The sequence below is a fragment of the Theropithecus gelada genome, chromosome 1 (assembly GCF_003255815.1).
Source record: "Theropithecus gelada isolate Dixy chromosome 1, Tgel_1.0, whole genome shotgun sequence".
NCBI lineage: Eukaryota > Metazoa > Chordata > Mammalia > Primates > Cercopithecidae > Theropithecus > Theropithecus gelada.
The window spans coordinates 31793765-31813891 of record NC_037668.1 but is presented as its reverse complement, the minus strand read 5'-3'; the positions used below and the strand labels follow the sequence as shown (position 1 = coordinate 31813891).

At 60.3% G+C, this 20127-nt stretch overlaps 1 protein-coding gene across 2 annotated transcripts in view; it reads right to left on the bottom strand.

Moving 5' to 3' along the window:
* PRDM16 (PR/SET domain 16) overlaps positions 1 to 20127 on the bottom strand; it is a 360644-nt gene that overhangs the window by 340003 nt on the left and 514 nt on the right. The gene's annotated exons all lie outside the window — the stretch shown is intronic.

Below are 20127 nucleotides of genomic sequence, written 5' to 3'. Positions count from 1 at the left end.
AGGGGAATTCGACAACGCCAGACCGGAGGCTCCCTGCACTTCCTGGGCAGTGGCCGCTGTCCCAGAGCGAGCCACGCGGGGAGCCCCTCGCCAGCAGGTGCATTTCTGTTTAAATTAGGAAACGCTGTTGTAGAAAGGCCAGAATGAACAGTCTTGGTTTTCTGGCCTGGAGATGCTTGGCGGGGGTTTTATTTTCCCCACATGGGAAGGCTGACAGGCTACTGTGCTCTGAGAAGTTTCCACCCGCTTCCGCCTCCTGAGAACCAGCTCGCACTGCCTCCCTCAGCTACGAGTTCCCAGACCACAGAGGGTGCAGCCAGGTGGAAGCAGCTACGGTCCTACGGTGCACGTGGCCACAGCACCGGTGTGGGGTGGGTCCTGGGGATCCCCACACCCCTCAGAATCGAGGTTCCTCCTGGGCTACCAGCTGTCCCCATTGTGCAGGGGTTGGGTGCAAGGAGTTTCGGGGTCCACGCCCTTTCTCCAGGCAGGGGCCGGGGCTGGTGCAGACATGACCTCCATCCAAACATCGAGTGGGAGGGGCCCAGGCCTGCAAACACCCTCACCGCTGAGGACAGGTGGGGTGACAAGGGACCAGGTACCAGGCAGCTCTCAGAATCCCTGCATCTCGGACTGACACGATGGCTCACGCCTGTAATCCCAGCACTTTGGGAGGCCGAGGCGGGGGATCACCTGAGGTCAGGCTTTCAAGACCAGCCTGGCCAATATGGTGAAACCCCATCTCTACTAAAAATACAAAAATTAGCCGGGCGTGGTGGTGCACGCCTGTAGTCCCAGCTTCTCAGGAGACTGAGGTAGGAGAATCGCTTGAACCCAGGAGGCAGAGGTTGCAGTGAGCCGAGATCACGCCATTGCACTCCAGCCTGGGTGACACAGCAAGACCCCGTCTCCAAAAAATAAATAAATAAATAAATAAATAAAATAATAATAAAAGAATCCCTGCATCTCCCAGCACATGTGTGGAGAGGGGTCCTTGTGAAGTGGGCCTGGGTCTAAACTAGAAACTGGTCTCACTCCAATCAGGGAAAGGCAGGAGATAGGAGGGGTTGGGAAGGTCCAGCCACAGCCTCGCAGCCCTAGTGAGTGGCCCAGGGCTTGGGAACCTGGGAACCAGCGTGCAGGTGTCACTGAGCAGATCCTCCGCCTCTTCCAGACAAAAACATCCCCTGGTCCGTCCTTATCCAGAAGAAGGGTCGGGGTGGGGCCAGAACATGGAGAAAGTTCTGGAAATGTGTCTCATTCCTCTCCACCCAGCACAGCCAAGGGTCCAGCTTTAAGTTTATTCAAACACATAAGAGCACTCTGTGGGAAAGCCTGCTGGGGGGGAGGGGTTGTTACTGGTTTCTGGATTGTTCTCAGTGACTTGAGCCCCCAGCTCTCTGGTTGAATGCAACAGAAGGGAAAGGTGGGTTTTTTTTGTTTTGTTTTGTTTTGTTTTGTTTTGTTTTTATTGTTTTCTAGACTGTGCCCAGTGACTTCGGCCCCCAGCTCCCTGACTGAATGTAACTGCAACTCCAGAGTCCTGCCCACGTCCTCGGCGAGGAGATTTCTCAGCCAAACAAAACTCCTGTGTGTGCAAGCTGCACTGGCAGCAGTGGCGGAGGTCAGGCAACGGAGCAGCACAGGGAGAATGTAGAAAATAGACAATCCTGTTGGAAGTTTAGGCCTCATAAATCTCCACCGGGCTGCTGGCTGACTTTAGAAGGTGAGAGAAACAGCAGTGAAATAAGGAGGGCAAGAAGGCAGTGGCACCAGGGCCAAAGAGCAGAGGCGTCTCAGGGGACGGAGGGAAACAGCTCACTGAGAAATGTAGTGTAATCTTTGCTCAACCACAAACAGGAGGCCAGACCCCAGAGCACAAACAGAAACGCGCCTCCCTGGAAAATTGATTTGTCAATAACCAGAGACTCGTCATCCAAAGGCATCTCAAGGTGGTTAAAAAAAGAAGAGTAAAAATGGAAACGATATGGTACTGGCAGAGACACTCAAGATGGGATTTTTGAAAAGAGTGATTCCAGCCATTACGAGGGCCACTGGCCATCCCTGGATTGATCATCTGGACACGGCATTCCTTGGTCATGTCCAAGGAAACAGGGTGCATTGGGCATTTTTGACTAAGAATGCACCTGCAGATAAAGAAATCAAAGTTGGTTTCAATCTCCTCCTATGATCTAAAAACTACCCCCAACAGACCCAGAAAATGTGAATTTCCTCTTTTGGGGCTGGGCAGCCCACCACAGGCAAGGAAGGACCCTAACCTAACCTGACCTCAAGGCAGGAGCAACTTCCTGCCAGCCGACCCAGAGGGGGATGTCCAGGACTGTTGCCCACCTGCTCTCACGTTCCTTGGCCCATGCTCTGGGGTGCACTGGGTGCTAAGATCACAGGGTCTCTTGCTGCTGTAGAAGGGATGTGAAGGTGGGAGGACCTGGCTGGCTCACAGGTGGGGCTGGTCACAGGTGGCGCTGGTCTCAGGTGGCACTGACAAGCACATGGTGAGGCCTCCTCTTCTGAAAGAATCCTCACGTTAACCCTTCACCTCCAAAGGAACAGGCGCTCCCAAGACGGTCTCCGGCAGCACCTGCAGAGTTTCCATATGAACTACGAGCATGTCGGTGTTGGCCTGAGAACTTTGGTCACTTGGACTTCAGCCTTTCTCTTTCCTTTTTTTCTTTTTCACTCTTTCTTTTCTTTTTCTAACTTTCATTGGAGGTGAGTGATACCATGTTTAGATTGCGGAATTCCATCGCTTAATTGCTTCACTACTGGAAATTTCAGAAGACTTCTCATTTTTCACTGAAATCTCCAGGCGCGAGCGCATTTCTGCAGATCTTTTGCCTAATTAACGGCATGCTCCATAAAAAAAAATAAAGAAATGAAGACGGCAAGCCCCGGCAGACGACGCCAAGAACCACTCGTTAGCTCCGAAAGGAAGCAGCGGAGTAACTTGGGAAAATCTCCACCCAAAAACTCTCCGGGGGAGGACGTCAGTGGCCGGGCCTGGGTCTGGCCGCTGCAGCTGGGGGAGAGGAGCCCTGGTCTCCCTTCCCAGCCCCTCTGCTTCCAGACAGGACCAGGAGACATCCCGATGAAAAGGCAGCCCGGCGGGAGGAGGCCGGGAGCGGAGGGAGGACCCTGCACCCACCCCTCGGGCATTTTCCAGCACAGGCTCTGAGGGTGGGCATGCGGGCAGCGCCCGTGGCAGCTTTCCTGACCAAGAAACTCAGAGCCCATCCCTGCATCACTTGACGGGGGCAGAGAACCTTGGCCTGCAACAGAAACTGCAGGCCGAGAGGACACCGAGCCTGGGGGTCAGAGCAGGTACGCCCAGGGCAGAGCCAGGCCCAGCCACCCTGGCTGTCATAGCCAGGCAAGCGCCTTATGGCTTTTAAGGCCTCATGCACTCACGAGTTCACCCTAAGCAACCTCAGGTTCCCCATCTGTCCTGCCCTAAGAAGAGAGATCTGGAGTGTATAGACAAACTGGGGCCTTACAGGAGACCAGCATCCAGCCGCCCCAGGCCATGGTGACCTTCAACAGAGATCTGTGTGCCTGCAGCTGTGTACACATTCTGAGACTGACTTAGGCCAAAGGAAGGTGCCCGGCCTATGGCCCAGACCAGGGCATGGGGTCAGGTGCAGACCCTGTCCCTCCCCTCTGTCAATGTGAACCCACATGAGAGGGGCACCAACTCTCAGGGCCGGGCACCCTGCTGGACCCCAAGCAGCTCTGGGGAGACAAGACCTGGGTGGGGCTCCCACAGCTGTGCCCAGCTGGGGCCCTGCAGGTCTGGTGGGAGGCAGTCCTGGCCGAGGGCTGCCTCCTGCCTGCTGGCCCTGTGTCCCAGAAGGTCAACTCAGGTCGCAGGAAGAGACCTGGCACGGCCACCCTGAGTGCAGCCCTTCCGTGGCCTCCAGGAGGACACACACATGGGCAGGATGCTGGGGGTCCTCAAGGGACTACCCGTTCTTTATGACACCACAGCCCCACAAGGATGGATCAGCCCACTCAGCAGATGGGCACACTGGGCTCAGAAAGGCCCGGGAGGAGCCAGGGTCACTCAACTTTTGAAGAGTGGGTGCCAGGATTCAATCCAAGTCGGCCTGAGCCAAAGCCTGCCCTGTCCACTACCAGCCAGATCAAGAGGGCAGACGCCACCAGAATGGGGAGCCCTGGGGGGCCCTGCTGCCCAGGGTCAGGTCCCAGCAGTTCGCAGCTTGTTCAGTGAGCGAACTCGGAGCCTCTATAGTCCCCAGGTCCTGCCGAGTATTGAGCCGCACCTTGGTTCTTGGCTGTGGAATGATCCTAGCCCAGCAAGGCGAAGGCCCCCATAGCCGTGGCTCTAGGAGACTCTGAGACCCTCCCAGCACACACCCAGGCTTCATAGGCCTTGGCCAGGCAGGTCTTCCCGAGGCTGCGCTGCCCCTGCCCATGGTGGTGTCCAGATTCCACCTGCACAACAGTTCTAGGTCAGGGTAGGTCCTGGGCACCAGCCTGGGGCAGTGGGAAGTACCCATTCTCTGCCTAGGCTGCCCACTGACCCAGATGGGTGCGACTGGGGACCAAGGGGTGCAGGAAAAGGGGCTGGATGCTGGGCAGAAACCATCCCAGCTGCTGGAAACAAACCCCACGCACCCACCTGCCTGCAACACCTGCCGCAGGGTGTGCAGCTGAGCTCCGCTCCTGGCAGCTGCCCTGGACCCACAGGCGGCCCAACTCCAGCCCCAGGTGGGCACCCGGGAGCTACTGGCCCAAAGAATCCCTTCCCTGGCCTGCCCCCCCACAGCCTGCAGGGCTCAGCATTTGTGATCCAAGGGTGACACCCGAGAACAGTGAGGCTGGGAGGGAAGATGCTGCCCGGGCCCCTCTGGATGTTTTTCTGCCCCACTTTGTTTTTTGAAGCGGGTGGGAGCCTTAGGTATAAGCATTGGCAGATGTGGCCTCGACTCAAATTCTCAAGGACAAGTGCAGAATGGACGGTGCCTCCCTGGCTCAAATGTCTGGGGACAGCGGCCTCCACTCTGGGGCTGCACCTCGAATTTCGGCGACAGAGCAATTGCAGCAAGCAGCCGCTTTATCGGGGGCCCATGCGAGCTCGATATTGCTGTGGCCCCTCACCCCCAGCATTCCATGCCTCCCAGGGGGGCAGATAATCCCACAAAGGGCCTCGTGCCAGAGCAAGGACTGTAGAGAGGCTCTCTATGGCCGCCGAGCGCTTTCGGCCCCGTCAGCACTGTGTTCCCTGGAATCTTCTTACTGGGCCCCACGCTTCAGATCGAATGTCCCTTTGAAAGGGCCAGAGGCGGCCCCTGTGCCCTGCCTCTGGGTCTGCCTGACACCAGATCCAGGGGGCTCGAGCCTGACCTGCCCCACCCGAGGGGAACAGGCCCCCAGATGCCCCAGGGCCCGCCAGGACCTCAGTCCCAGGCAAGGAGAGGAGTGAAAGGCCTGCATTCTGGCCCAGCAGACACCAAGGCCCTTTCTCCTCCAGGGAGCCCGCGGCGCTGGGATTCAGTCGTCCCAAGCCAGCTCTCCCCTCCCTCCCTACACAAGTTTGTGGGGCTGCCAAGACCCAGGGACATCTCTCCAAACAAGGGTCCTGTTCTCTTCTCTCGCGAACAGGGTCTCCCGATCTGATCTCTGCATAAGTTTCCACAGTAAAACCAGTCCGGCTCATGGAGTCAACCACGTGTCATCCACGTGCTCTGTGTCATCCACGTGCTCCACGTATGTGTGCTTGCATGTGCGTGTGTGTGTGGGCATGATGCGCTGATTACCGTGAAGCCCCTGTCTCCTGCAGTTCCCTGGGCAAGTCCAAAGGGTGTCCCCTCAATGACGTCACAGACACAATCTCAGCAGTCGGAACGTCAGGTGGATAATGGCAGGGTGGGGAGGAACAGCTCTTCCCCTCTCAGCTGTGGCAACTGCCACTCTGATAAACAGGACCCCCAACCCCCCGGAACAAAACTAACAGCAAACCCCCGAGAGCAGGATCCAGCTCAAAAGCCCCTCCCCACCCAGCACGGAGCTGACGCCCACCTCCCCGCCTGAGCTGGCGCTGTGTGTCCTGACCTGAGGGTACCCCTCAGCAGCAGGCTGGTGACATTCCTTGGTTCTCCTCTTCAAGGAAACAGTGAAGAAGCCCAGGCTGTGAGTGAAACCCCCAATCCTAGAACGGTGTCTCCCCGGGCCATAAACGCAGCACAGCTTCCAGGTCAGCCCCTGGACGATCTGCCCGCCTGGCACACAGCAGGCCCCGCCAGCACCAGGCCCAGCCCAGAAGGCCGCACTGCCTTGCGATGAGCGTGCCACCCACTCCAGCACAGGGTTGTGGTGGGGAGGGACGAGCTGTTCCAGGGGCCCAGCCGCCAGGTTGCTGCTCCGTGGGGCGTAGCCAGAAGGCCCGACCCGTGCGTCTCCTAGCCATTGGCACTCCGCTCATCCAATGGTCTCGGCCGAGATGTTTAATCTGGAGGCCGCATCCAGAGGAGCCTGCCCAGCTCTGCTCTCACACACACAAGCCTGTCTTTGGCCAGTGAAAGTTCCAGAAACCCCAAAATAGCTCCTGACTGCCTGGATCCTAAGGACAATAATAGCAATAATCACAGCCACAGGCGAATATTCCGGGTGCACTGTCCCGGCAGGGGGGCTTGGTCTCCAGTGCCCCCACCTCTTCCTCTGTGTTTCATCTGCCCCGTCCAGAAGCGTCAAGAGGGCCGAGCATCCTGCTCTAGATGGGGGGAAAGAGAAGGCAGCGGCCACAGCCCCAGGGACCACAGGTACTCACTCCCACGCAGCACCCAGGCACCGGCCCCATCGCTCTCCACTCTCACCCTTCCCCCAGGCCCCCCTGCTGGACTCCGCACAAAGTGGGCAAAGGCCAGTGCTCCAGCTCGGCCCTGGGGCAGCTGAGATGAAACGCACCCCTACATCTACTTGCTGCAGCCAGAGAGTGCCTCCAGCTCCCCAGGCTCAGCTCCAGGTCCTGGGGGAGGGGGTTGCTGGGCATTGGCCCCCGACCCTGGCTCTGTCCTGACCCAGCCGAGGCTTGGACGCCAGCGAGGGAGTCTAGGAGTGACCCTCGGAGCTCTGGCTGGGGCGAAGGAGGTTTCCCCGGAACCCCATCTCTGAAAACTGAACCCCACTCAGCCCAGCTCAGGGCTTCCTTGGGAATGGTCCCCAGACCCTGGAGGGCGAGGTCTCTCACCCTGGGTTTCCTACGAGTGGCCACTCTCCCATCCCCATCCTGTGGCCACAGCAGGGGACAATGGTCCAATTGCAGGTAGGCCATGACCCCTTTGACACTGGCCAGGCAGGCCCCAAGGCGCCCTCCTGGACCCACAGGGCCTCCTGCCTGCTCCTGCAGAGCCCAACGAACAGAAAACGTCCCTTCAAGGAAGACCACACGGGGCCAGACTGCACAGGACCTGACCACAGAGGGCCTGGCCGCGGAGGCCTCCCACCTTCCTGGTCACACCAGAGCCCCCGGGCCAGCCGCCTGCCCATCAAGTTCCCGTGGTTGGGTCCAAGGTCATTGAACGTGGTGGAGCCTCGGTTGGTTTGGGAAGTGAAAGCCAGGCGCCGTCTCTGAGGCTGGAGGCTGGCAGCGCTCAACTTTGAGGCATCAAGGGAATTTCAGAAGCCTCCACATGTCAGGGTTGCAGGGCTTAGGGCAGTGCTCACGGGGGCTTCACAGCTACCTTGGGGCACCGTGGCTTCATCTGCCCATCCTGTCGCTGGCGCTGAAGGCCTCTGCCTCTGGGTCTGTCAGGGGAGCAGGGCTGGCAGGGTCTTGCTTTTGAAAAGCTGGTGTTTAGCCAGGGCAGCGAGGAGGTGGTCTCCCCGGCCCCCGACACGGGCCTTCCATAGGGGTCTCCCATGTGCCCTGTGGCCAGGCTCTACCCGCTCTCTAGTGACCGACACCCGGGGGGTGGGAAGCAGCTGCATGGCCAGGAGGTCCAGCAGAGAGAGAGCTGGGGACTGTCAGAAAATGCAAGACGGCACTCTCCCCACCTCAGCCCTGCTCCTCACACGGCCACGCTCGGTCTGGTGGGAAAACGAGGAGTCTCTCCAGGGGCCGGCGGGGCCAGGCTGCAGGAATGGGCCTCTCACGCCCACTGTGGCCACCAGCCCCTCGTTCCCTTTGAACGAGGGTCACCTGTCAGGAGCGGACCCAACCTAAAACGCTCTGGAAAGAGCACAGAATGACCCCTTATCAGCCGCCAGCACAGGGGACTCGGGGTGCAGCTGCGAGGGGCCTCGAACCCAAGTCCCGCCGCCGTAATTAGCAGATGAGATTCAATAACAAACAGCAGCTTTTAGCGGCTTTATCTAACCTCGGGAAGGTAAGACTAACACCTCCGACGGAGGGAAAGTTAAGACTCCGGGGCCTCTGCCCTGAGGTTCCGATTCCCAGCCGTGAAACCAGAGAGCCCCTCGTGGCCATGCTATCTGCCCCCCGATTCTCTGAGCTCCCTTACTCTCTGCTTTTTTTTTTTTAGGCCTTTTGTTCATGAGGACACTCGGCAGAATGTGCACACCCCCCCGGCCGGCCACCCGCTCCACGCACACACACTCTCAGGCACACACACTCTCCAGGAAGCACTGGGTGCTCGGGCCCGGATTCCGCTGCTCACAGTCAGAGACGCCGAGTCTCCGGGGCTCTGAGATATTAACAATCTGCCATCGTCCCAGATTCACTTGCGGCTGCTCAGATTTCCCTGGCCCGGAAGAAGCCGCCCAACATGTTCCTCAGAACAGAAATCCAGCAGCAGTTGCCCGGTCCGAGGGGAGAGCAAGCTGGCCTTGCTCAAGTTTGCTTTTTCTCAGGCTGCAGGCTTAGGGGCCCGGGCCTCCCGTTTTTGCAAAATGGATTGTCAGCCGAGTTGATGAAACAAAATTTGGGGTTTCAGAGGACACCGCTCAGCATATCTTAGTAGATCTTATTTTTAAAGTCGTGTCAAATCACTTCCAGGGAAAAATTGATCTGTCTCTGATAGCTTTTCTTCCTGCTAATGTGATAAATAAATAATTAGCCACATTGTCGGGCTGTTTCATTAAAGAAAAGGATGGCTGGATGGGCCGGGGTAGAGAAACCGATCGGAAAGCGCGGGTCCGCCGTAAATCCCCGGTGCTTCGTGGCACCATTTGTATTCTGTCAGTCACTCGCTGTACGCTCAGCCTGGGCTGGGAACTGAATACCCCATTCAGAGAGGCACTCGCACGGCGTGTTATTGCAATTTAATATTTTCACACACAGACACATCATTATCTGGGAACCTGACACTGGCAGCATAATTCTGTAATTTTTCAAGAGGGCCTAATTTTTCTAAATGCAAGCACCAGGGCCCGGGATTATCTAAACAGCCTCGTTTCCTCTTTGTTTCTTCTCAGGGGTTACAGTGTTCAGAAAAGTGCTCCAGATCGCTGCTGCCTCTCCACCTTTGAACTTTTCCGGTCTCTTCTCCCACAGTGACCAGCTGCAGAACAGCTTTGGGCCGGGTGCGCACGAGCTGCTGAGGCAACCAACTCTGGCGCCGTGGAGGGCTAAGGACTGAGGTGCAGCCGAGGCAAGTGGCTCTTTCAAGGTGCAAGAGGGCAGGGAGCCGTGCGATGTCGCTGATCAACAGAAACAGAGTAGCTTGGCGGGCCCTCTCGGGCCGACCTCAGAAGCACACTGGCCTGCAGGTGTGCGTGTTGTGGACAGACAGAGCACACACACGTCCGCACGCTCCCTGGAGACAATCTCAACATGCCAGCCAGATGAAGGGGTATGTGAGGGGCCACTTCTCCCTGAAGCAGTGTCAGCTCTGGCCAAGAAAACGCCCTCTGGTTTTCAAGTAGTTCAGAAACGCATCGGCTTTTCCAGGAATAAGAGCCTGCGGGTCACCCGCAAGGAAGGCCAGAAATCTCCCAGGGAGCCAGCTCCTGTGGCACGTCTCTCGGGCCAGGTCGCTCCATGCGGCTTGCTGCCTAAAGCAGCAGTATTTTCACCAAGTCAATAGATACTTTCTGCGTTACAGGCTTCCCTCCGAAAGGGACCCACGGACCTTGGGGCAATCCCCCTGACAGCCCTGCAACCGCACCCCGAAGGAGCCCTGTGCACACACAGGGGCTGGGCCAGCAGGGCGGCACGCGGGAGAGGGATGACAGCAGACCCTCTGATGTGGGGCTGGAAGGGGCTGGAAGGGGCTCTCAGGCCAGCACTGCCGAGAGATGCTGACATAGCCAAGACCTCTCCTCCCTATCACGGCCTTCACTCAGGAGCATAGTCTGAGGCCAAACAGGCCCGGGCAGCAGCGGAGATTCCGGGACGTGGCTCCACCAGGGAAGCGGTGGGCAGCAGGGGGTAAAATGAGGATTAATGCCCAGAGCCGTCAGAGACAGTCACGCCGACTTCCTGTTTGCCCGGGGACCACCGCGGCCACCCTGCGGTCACCATTTGGGCTCCTCCGGTGAGAGTCACTTTTGGTCTTTGTTTAAATGTTTTACGGACTGATGTGACCAGCCTCTCTGACGAGGCTGTTACAGCCCGTTGGGCAGAGAGAAATGTCTGGGCATTTTTCAACGCGTTCCCCTTTCCCATGGCAGAGTCTGTTATGGAAATCCACAGCTGCCGTACTATCGGCCGCCAGGTCTAGATCAGATACAGGATTCAACCATGTCACGGGCAAGAGCTCCCGGTCACATTAGAGCCCGTTCCTCACTCATGCACCTCATCATTTCCTCCCTCCACTAAAACCTTGGCGGCGTCCTGCCTGCCACAGGTACTAGAGAAACGAATTTCATTTGAACTACCGAATTAAAGAGAGAGAGACAGAGGCTCATGGCAGCAAAGAAAATTACATAACCCTCCTCTCTGGCAGCCTCCCTCCCTCTCTTCTGGGCCTTTCAAATGTGAAACAGGACTGGGAACAGGCATCACCGCGCCACTGCAGAGAGGAGGCCCTGAGCCTCGTGTCTCCAGCGGCGGGGATTGGGGTGAGCTGTTGGTCGGATTCTGGCTTTCCTGCCATCTTAGAACGCCATGGTCCGGACCCCCAGGCGAGGGACCACTCACTCCCCAGTGAGGACCAGAGCCTGCTGTGGAGCTGCTGAGCCCCTGACTTGCCACAGCGGGAGGCAGCCTGTACCACCCAGAGCTCGGGGACCCTGTCTCCCTCCAGGTGGGCCCCAAGCATGCATCCTGCAGCTGGAGAGGTCCTCTGCCCCCTGACATGCAGGTCTCAGAGCCCGGAGCACAGGAATCCCACCACACTATGCTTGGCACCAGGAAAGATGAGCGGACGGATGGGAATGGAACTTGCAGAAGCCCCAAGCCCCCTGCAAGAACTAGGAGGCCTCTGATAAGAAAAAAAGTGGCACGTGCCAACAGCTGTTTCCACCCCAGGACAGAGGCAAGGACGGAGGAGACCCAGGGAGGCCGACTGTGGGGAGGCGGTGGGGACAGGGGAGGCACCCACTGCATGTGGCAGGGGCCAGAACAGATTCCGGCACCTGCGCCTCCTAGTTTGAAATGAGCAGCTAATAATCATTGCATGTTTTATTTCAGGGCTGAGCTATGAGGCAGGAGTCAGAGCGGTTCTTCTGCTGCAGCTTAGGGAAGACCCCCATGTGGTTTGGCTTTATGATGTGGTCCAGGCCCTGCCTACAGCGATGCCTCAGTACTGTGGTCCACGCACCGGGCCTGGCCTGTGAGCACCTGCGGCCTGCACACCCACCCCCGACAACACACACACAGGCTGGGGCTGAGGACGGACCAGTCAGCTTCCCAAACAGACCAAGGAGACAAAAACGAAGCTCCCCAGCTGGCCGCCTGGCTGATTGGAGGAGACATTGTGAAGCACCCCAGCCTGGCTCTGGGACCCCGACGTCCAGGAAAAAGCACGCACTAAATACCCTGGGGGACCTTCCAGATCCTTCTGTGCAGACACCCCTGCTGGAGGAACCGGTTCACACACGTGCAGACACGGCTGCACTTCTTCAACCAAGTTCAAACTCACTTTTATTGTCCAAAGTGTCCTCACTTTTACCTGGTTTCACAAAGGGGAGAGTCCAGCAGCAATGAGGGAGGGGGCCAGCAGCAAACCCAGGCCAGCATGGTGCTGGGGACCCTGGGAGAGCAGGACACGCACACGATGCAGAGTTGGGGCAAACAGAGCCTGGGTTTCTGGGGCTGATGTGGGACACTCCTGGGCCTGTGTCATGGGACAGGGCCAGGCCCCACGGGAGACCTCGCCAGCAGCCTCCAGGAGGCCCATGGACCAGGACTTCATATTTGCCCCAAACATTCAGCTTTGTGATTCTTCTAAAGTGGGAAAGGAGACAAAGCTACTGATTTCCCAACTCCGCAGCACACCCCACGGAAAGCAAACTGCAGGCCTGGAGACCTGCCCTGTGGGGGCCACTTCAACGGGAACTGGCCCCAGAGCCACAGGTTTGGGGAGAGCCAGCCAAGATGCAGACCAGCCCCTCTGAGAAGCAAGAAGGGGCTTCAGACCCAGAGATGTGTGCTCTGTGGAGTTCCTGTGTCCCCCCACAAAACACCCACCATCACCCCAAGCTGAAGTTCCTTATAGAATACACATTTGGTATCAGAGGAGAAAACCAAACCTAAGTAAATCCATCAAGGTAAGTCGGAAGGCTAAGGAGGAGGGACAGGGAATAGTCCTTAATGTGCCCAAGCAAACCGAGCAGGTTTCTGGGAATTACCTAAGAAGCACCCGTAAAGCCTGGAAATCCTCTGCTCCGCACACCCAAGTGAAGGCAGCCTGGCCCCGGCCTCCAGCTAACTCCTCTGCACACCTAAGGGAAGCCAGCCCTGGCCCCTGGCCTCCAGCTAAGTCGCCTGAGCCCTTTCCTTCTTGTTAATGCCCCCCTGGCACTACCTGTGGGCGAGGAAGGAGACAGACACCCTCGGAGAAGCCCCAGGCTCCACTGCTTCTGCCCAGAGATGCTGGGAGCAGACAGAAGCTGAGCCCATGTGTCCCTGCTCCTGCACACCCAGACACCTTCCCTGAGCCACTCCACGCGGGGGACCAGCCGGCGGCCACTAGCAAGGGCGTCTGTGGCACAACTCAGCCTCCTCAGAGCACATCTCAGAAGCAGGAAAAGCAAACCCTTCCCTCGTCTTCCCGGCCCCAACAGATCCTCTGAGAGCCCCAGGTCCACCCCAGTTGGACAGGGAGCATGTATCCCGCACCCTCCCTGCATCCAGCAGTCAGTGCAGATGTGGCCAGGGCTGCAGCAAAGACACGGATCGCAACATACACGCACACGTGGACACACGTGCTTGGACACACCCCCTCGCACACCCACGCTTGACGGAGCATGGGCTGGAGCGGCACAGTGTGCTGGGAAGCCTGTTATCCCGAGAGGACCGTCGATCTGGTGGGTTTCCTCACAGCGGGCTCAGAGAGCCGCTTTGCCAAGCAGGGCCTCGAGGTGGGCAGAGCAGAGGCTGCTCCTGGTTCTATACATTTGAAGTGGGCACCCCACGCGTGGGGGGCTTGGCTCACTCTCGGTCAAGCCTGGTGCGTGACTCCTCCTCCCCCAAGAGGATGGTGAGCAGCAGCTGCTGAGGGTTCTGCAACCTCTGGCCTCTGGGGTCCCCTCTGGCCCGAGGTGGATCGCAGATGAGCCTGTCACCGCACCCACTACTCCGCCTGAAGAGTGGGGTTCAGGCCAGAATGAAAAAGTGACTCCTTGTCACTGGGTTCGTTTCAACACAGGCTCCATGGCCTCCGCCCTGAGAGGTGCGTGTGCAGGCTTGGAAACAGCACCGCCATCAGCGCGGAAAATGCGCATGGGATGGCACAGAGCCTTATTCAGAGGAGATGAAATAGTCACTGGGACCCAGCCATGTTTTAAAATGATTATAAATTATTTTAACAGTGCATTTGCAAAGGGTTATAAAAACAGCCATAATATATTTTTTTCCTTAGATTCTAGAATTACCAGTGTGACAGCTAATGCAATAATGATTTGTTTCAAATGCCAGTGTTTAAGCTGTATAAAGCTGATTTTATACATTTTTCCAGTAGGCCGCATTGTAGTTAATGAAATTAAACACACCAATCGCATTTGTCCCCAGGGGACGAGGAACTGAACACACCACTGGTTTATTTTTTTATTAAAATAAATTGCAGCCGGCAAGATGGACTAATTGCATACAGAATTGAAAAAGAAACATTCCATTGATATAATTAAGCCAATTTTCATGGACAGAAATAGTTATAGTGGATATAAAATAAGCAAAACCTTCACCAGAATCTGACTTCCCTCCTTTTTTGTCCAAAATGTTAACTATTAAACAAATATGATCTTGGAGGGGCCGGCACTCCTGTCTTCAGGCCTCAGGGCATTGTTCCTGCCTCTCAGGCTAGGCCCGCCAGGCGGGCCAGCCCAGGCACCTCCAGACCGTGGAGGATTTGATGGCAAAAGCCCAAGAGCGAAGTGGTCAGAGCAGGAAGAGGCCACCCCTCCCCTGCTCTGGGCCCACCGAAGCTTGGGAGCACTCCTGGCCCAGAACGGCCACCGTGGCCCTGCTGCAGCCTAGGAGACACCCAGACTTGAGGAGTCACGGCCCATGCCAGGCTGGACCAGAGACGTCAGCTGCCATCCCTTTCTGCCCTGTAGCTCAGACCAACAGGGCAGCAGCAGCTCCACCTCCCCTTGATTGCTGAGATGGGGGTGGGGAGGGGGGAGGGGGTGGGGGTGGTTATTCGCCTCCAGATCTGAGGGGTGGCAAGGGGCAGGTCCTACACCTCCTGGACCAACCTGAACCTCCTGCATTTCTCCTAAGGCAGTGAGCGAGGGGGTGTGGAGGGTGCAGGCCAGGCCACCTGACCAAGGCTTCTGCTCCTCTGTGCCTGCCTTTGGGGGCAGGACACCCACAGCAGGGGCAGGAGCGGTGGGGGGGGGGGACAGAGCCCAGCAGGAGTCCAGACCCCGTGAAGCAGGAATCCAGCCTACAGGTGTGAGGTCACTTACACGCTGGACGCGTGTGACGTCCTGCCTGCTTTTTAAGAACAGACCTGCTACAAGTTGAGCACTGGCCTTGAGAAAATGCTTAAACCCTGACACACACACACACGCACACCCTATGGAATTAGTAGCAGCCTGCAGTGCTCTGTGGGGGAGGGGAATGCTACGTAAGAAACCCTGGAGGTCTTCATTTCACTGAATTTCAGTGGAGCCCTCAATTTGCTGTGTGGCCTCCCAAGAGTTACTCCACCTCTCTGCGCCTGGGATTTCTCACTTCCAAAAGTGGTGCCTGCTCCTCTGCACTCTGTCTTCCCGGGGTCAGTGAAGGGAGGAGGTGTCCTGTCTTCCAAGTACGCTAGGAAGCCCTGCCAGTCTCCCGCGGTTGCCCAGCAGGAGCCCGGGCTGCGGATCAGACTGGGCAGGCGGGTCTACCCTCGAAAGCCGGATCCCCACCCTCTGCCTCGGTTTCTCTGCACTTCCCTCTCCCTACAGCCCCTACTTAAGCTCAGGCGGCGCGCGCTCCCGCGTCTCTCGGGGCGCGGGTCAGGGATGCCGCAGGGAACCGAGGCAAAAAGGGGCCTGGCGCCCACGGTGTCCCGCACGAGGTCGAGGGTCGGCGGTTGGGGACGCGGAGGCTGCCCTCCTCCGCAAGGGAGGCCAGGAGGAGGGGACCCTCGGGTCCAAGCTGGGGCTCTAGAAGGGGAGAGAGCCGCTCCCGCCCGGCCAGGGTCGGGGCGCCAGGCTGCGCTGTGTAGACGCGGGCGCTGCTCCGCGGTAGTTGGCCGCGACTTTGTGCGCGGGGAGCGGGAAGTCTGCCTAGGCCACCAGCCGGCCAGGGGTCTCCCAGGCCCCGCTCCCCGACCCGGCCCGCGCCGTCTGCAGCCCTCGGCGGCCCGATTCTGAGCCCGCGGCCGCCGCTGCACCGCGGCGAGGCCCCAGCCAGCTGGCTTCGCTCGCGAAGTTTCTTTCCCGCACGGGCAAGTCGCCGGAGCTGCTCCTGGTCCTCCCGCGCCGGCGACGGGAGCTGCAGCTTCCAAGACTTGTTACACGGGTTTGATTCAAAACCTGATAAATTGTATTTAACGCTATTTGAAAATTTTAAACGAAATTATTCAAAAGATTTTTAATCCTGGATAATTTTTGTTGAAACTCTAATTATACATCACCTTAATTACCAGCCCCAGCCCCCCAAGGATCCCTAATTGCCTCCTAATTGAATAAAACAGGGGGCTAATCGGGCCCACGGCGTCCCAGCGAGCTGCCACCAGCCTCGCCTCCCTTGAGGGGCCTGGTGGGGGGAGCCCGTGGCTGCCGGGCCACCTTCCCCCACAGCCTCCCGGCAGAAACGGCAGCCCTGGTCCCCTGCTCTGCGCACTGCCCAGAGGAGGGCTTGGGAGCGGAGGAAGCCTTGGGGCCAGGAGGGGCCAGGAGGTCTGGCCGGCACCTGCTCTGGAAGAGCCGCTCACAGGACAAGCAGGACGCCCCCAGTGGGTGTCTGGTGGTTGGCGAGCCTAGGGCATGGCCAGCGCCTGCCCCCAAGGAGCCCACCCAGCAGTTGCTCCAAAGCCAGCTTGGCAAGCCCCCTCCTGCCAGCTTCCGAGTCATGGCACACCTGCGAAGCCAGGGGCACAGGGAGGGCCTGTGGGCGACACACAGTCCCCTGCCGTGGGGCACCAGGCCCTGGCGGCCAGCCCTGCACTCCACCCCTCCACCGCAGCCTCTATGTTTTCGTCCGAAGCGGGGCAAGAGGCTGGACTCCCGCCGGACGTCCTGGCGCTGCTGCCCTAACCGGCCTCCAGACGGAAGGCTGCCGTCCTGGCTCCGGGGAGGGGACTGGTGGAAGAGGCCAACTTCCCCAGGGAGGGTGGGAGAGGGGAGGGTCCAGTCAGCCTGGCCTGTTTCTGCAGGAACAAGGAAAGAGGCTGTGAGTTGGGCCTCCAGCCCCGCTCACCTCTACCCTGTCTCCAGCATACCTTCCACACACATCACCCTCAAAAACAAGCAGGACACACACAGTTCCCATCTAGCGGGGGCCACAGCTCCCCTACCCCAGGGGCTAGATGGCACTTGTGGAGAGGGCACTCCCCCAGCCCTGGAGTATGTGGCGTCTAGGACATGGGGTCTGCCACCTAGGTGGGGATCAGGCCTCAAGGAGCAGCTCTGATGCGGGCACCGACTGGCACATCCTTCTCCTGCACAGAGGTCCCCAGCTGTGCTGTGAGGGGGATGGTGGTCCAGAGGGCACCTTGGTGGTGCTAACCCCCCACCTGCCCACCTGGCTCACAACAGCCCTAGAAACAATAAGCTTTTGTTAGGCGTTGAGTTTGCGATGTGGGGCCACAGCGGCCCCTTCCCCACCGGCCCTACTGCCCTGGCTTCAGTAGGGGGACCCTGTCCCCGAACTGTCCTCACTCTGCTCCTGGCCCCCAGGCTCAGGTGGAGGAGGCTGTAGGTTTCCCGTCAGCTCAGCCACAGCCCCGGCTTGGGTGCCCCAGTGGCCACCTCTGTCCTTGGAAAGCTCAGCTGGGAGCCCAGGTCACCCCCAGAGCCGCCACTATTCAGCCCTTCACCAGACCCAGCCCGGAGGAGCAACCCACCTGAACGGAGGCTTGGAATGGCGTCTCCAGGGAAACACAAACGAGATTACACCTCCAGATGCACACTCGGCGATGGCCCCCAAAACACTGGGTCATGGGGTCGCCTCCACTGGCCTGGTGGCTGTTCTGTGCCCAGCCTGAATACCAGCCTGGTAACCATGACCTTGCCCCTGCCCCACCCCACAGTCCCCTGACCTGGTCAGCATTGTGGGGAGGGGAGGACCTGCTGGCTGCAGTGCTGGCCCTACCGCCTCTGATTCGGGTAATGGACTGTGGTCCCTGGGGAAGTCCACATCTGCTTAAAATACCGCCTGATGAAATGAAATTCTTCAGCGGATCCTGCCTTGCTCAGGGCAGGCAGTGTGATCCCGAACCTGCCTCAGCCACCTTGGGGGGCCTGGGGACAAGCGGTCCCAGCTGTGGAGCCCGGAAGGAGGGGTTCCCAGCGCTCGGCCAAGTGTGGGCAGAGGGCTGAGGCCTTGCAATCACCTCTCACGGGGTTTTTCCTCACTAAAGACTCTCGGGAAAAGGAAGCCAGCGCTCGGCGCTCCCGCTGGGCCCGGCTCTCCGGCCTCCGGGCCAGGCCACCAGACGGCTGCCATGCACCAGTTCTGGTCTTGAGCGGACCCGGTCCCGGGCCATCTTCCCCACCTGGCAGAGGTGGAGCCAGCGGAGAGCCGGGGCCTCTTGGAAGTTTCCGAGGCCGCGCGGGTGCGCCGAGTCCGCCTCTCGCTTGCAGCGAAGGCCCCGGCGTCAGCGCGGCCGCTTTCCCCTTTTTCGCTCCAGCTTCGGGCCCATCCTGGGCTAGGGCCTGACCTGGTGGCCCACACGCAGCCCGGTGGCCCCGACTCTGAGCAGGCCCGCGGTGCACACACAGAACCGAACCCGAACACGCACACGTACACCCCACGCGCGGAGGGCCCGCAACGCCGCGCACAGACAGCCCCTTCGCGTCGGCGGCGCAACGCCCGGCCTTGTTCGCACCAAGAGGGGTCAGAGGTCACGAGAGGCCGAGGCCAAGGGCACCCGGCAGCAGAGCGCGGCGGGAAGGGGGCGCCTCACCGAGGGGCCGGGAACGGCTGACGGCGGGGCGCAGGGGCGTCCGGCATAACTCGGGAGCTGCTTTTCCCTGGCGCACAGAGCGCGGGGCCTACGGCCGCCGGGCCGCTGTTGGGACTAGCCGGGCGGGTCCCAAGCCGAGGGAGCGGAGTTCGGAAAGCCGCCGCGAGTCCCGCGCCCACCCGGCTCACGCTTGGGGGCTCGGCCCCGGGAGCTGCGAGGCCGGCCTGGCGGGTCCTGGCCCCAGAGGCGCGAACGGAACGGCGTGGGTCGGGCGGGGACCTCGAGGGGAGCGGCCCGGGGGCCTCTTCCGCGGGTGGGCGGGCGGGCGGCCTGCAGAGGAGGGGGCGGCGGGAGCAGGCGGCGCCGATTCCGCTCCGCGCGGCACTGGCCGCTTCGCTGCAGCCGGGGCTTCAGCGGGGCTGTGGGAGCCGCGCTGGTCGGGCCGCGGCGCCGCCCGTCCTCACCTGCCCGCCGGCCTCACCGCGGATGGCGCCGGCGGCCGGGGCTGCGGGGTGCGCGCGGGCTGCTCGGAGGCGCAGTGGCGGGCGAGGGCGCGGGTGGCTGGAGCAACCGGCCCGCGGCAAGGACCGGCTGGCGGCAGGCGGGGCGCGCGGAGCCCGGGGCTCGGCCGAGACGGAGCGAAAGAGAAAGTAAGACCGAGGACCAGGCAGTCTGGCCGGGGCAGCTCTGTCCCCGCCGGGCCCGGCTGTGCCAGGCAAGCGGGTACAGAGGGGTCCGCGCGGGCCCGAGGGCGGCAGCGGTGGGTCGGGAGGTCGCCTGGTAGGGACCCTCCTGTCGGAGGCACGGTCGCCCGGGCGGCCCGCGCAGGCTGCCGGCGTCCCAGAGGAGCGCCCTCCACCACGCGGGGCACCGCCGGGGGATAAACTTCACGACCACAGTTCCCAGCCCGGGCAAAAGTCTCCATTTTGCTCCCCAAGTGGCTGCGGCTGTCCCGCCGTTGCTACCCCTGCCCCTGCGCCCGCGGAGCCGGGTGGGCGCCGGCCCGCGCCCCCTCCTCCGCCCCTCCCCGGCTCGGGGTCTCCCTCCTCTGCGCCCGGCTGGCGGACGCCAAAGGCGGTGCTCTAGCGCCCACTATTTCAAAAGCCCGGAATATGATTTGACCAGGACTGAGAGCCACTCGGAGAGAGAGAGGGAGAGAGCGAGCGGGGAGGAAAAAGTTGCTCTCCCCTTTCGTCAACTTTTCGCTAACTTTCACTTTTCGCTCCCCTCCACCCCCGGCCCTCCCCCTCCGCCCCCCTCCCCGGCCCCCACCGCGCGCCTCGGGTTCCCGGGCCCGAGCGCCTGACACTGGTGGGGGGGGAGGGGGTTCGGCGGGGAGGGGGCCGGCGCCTTCGGGGAGCGCGCGGCCCGGGCGCCCCGAGCCTCCGCGCCGAGCCCGGTCGCCCCGGAGCGCGAGAGGCGGAGCAGCCCCCCGGGCCGCGCGGCCGAGCCGGGGGCCCGG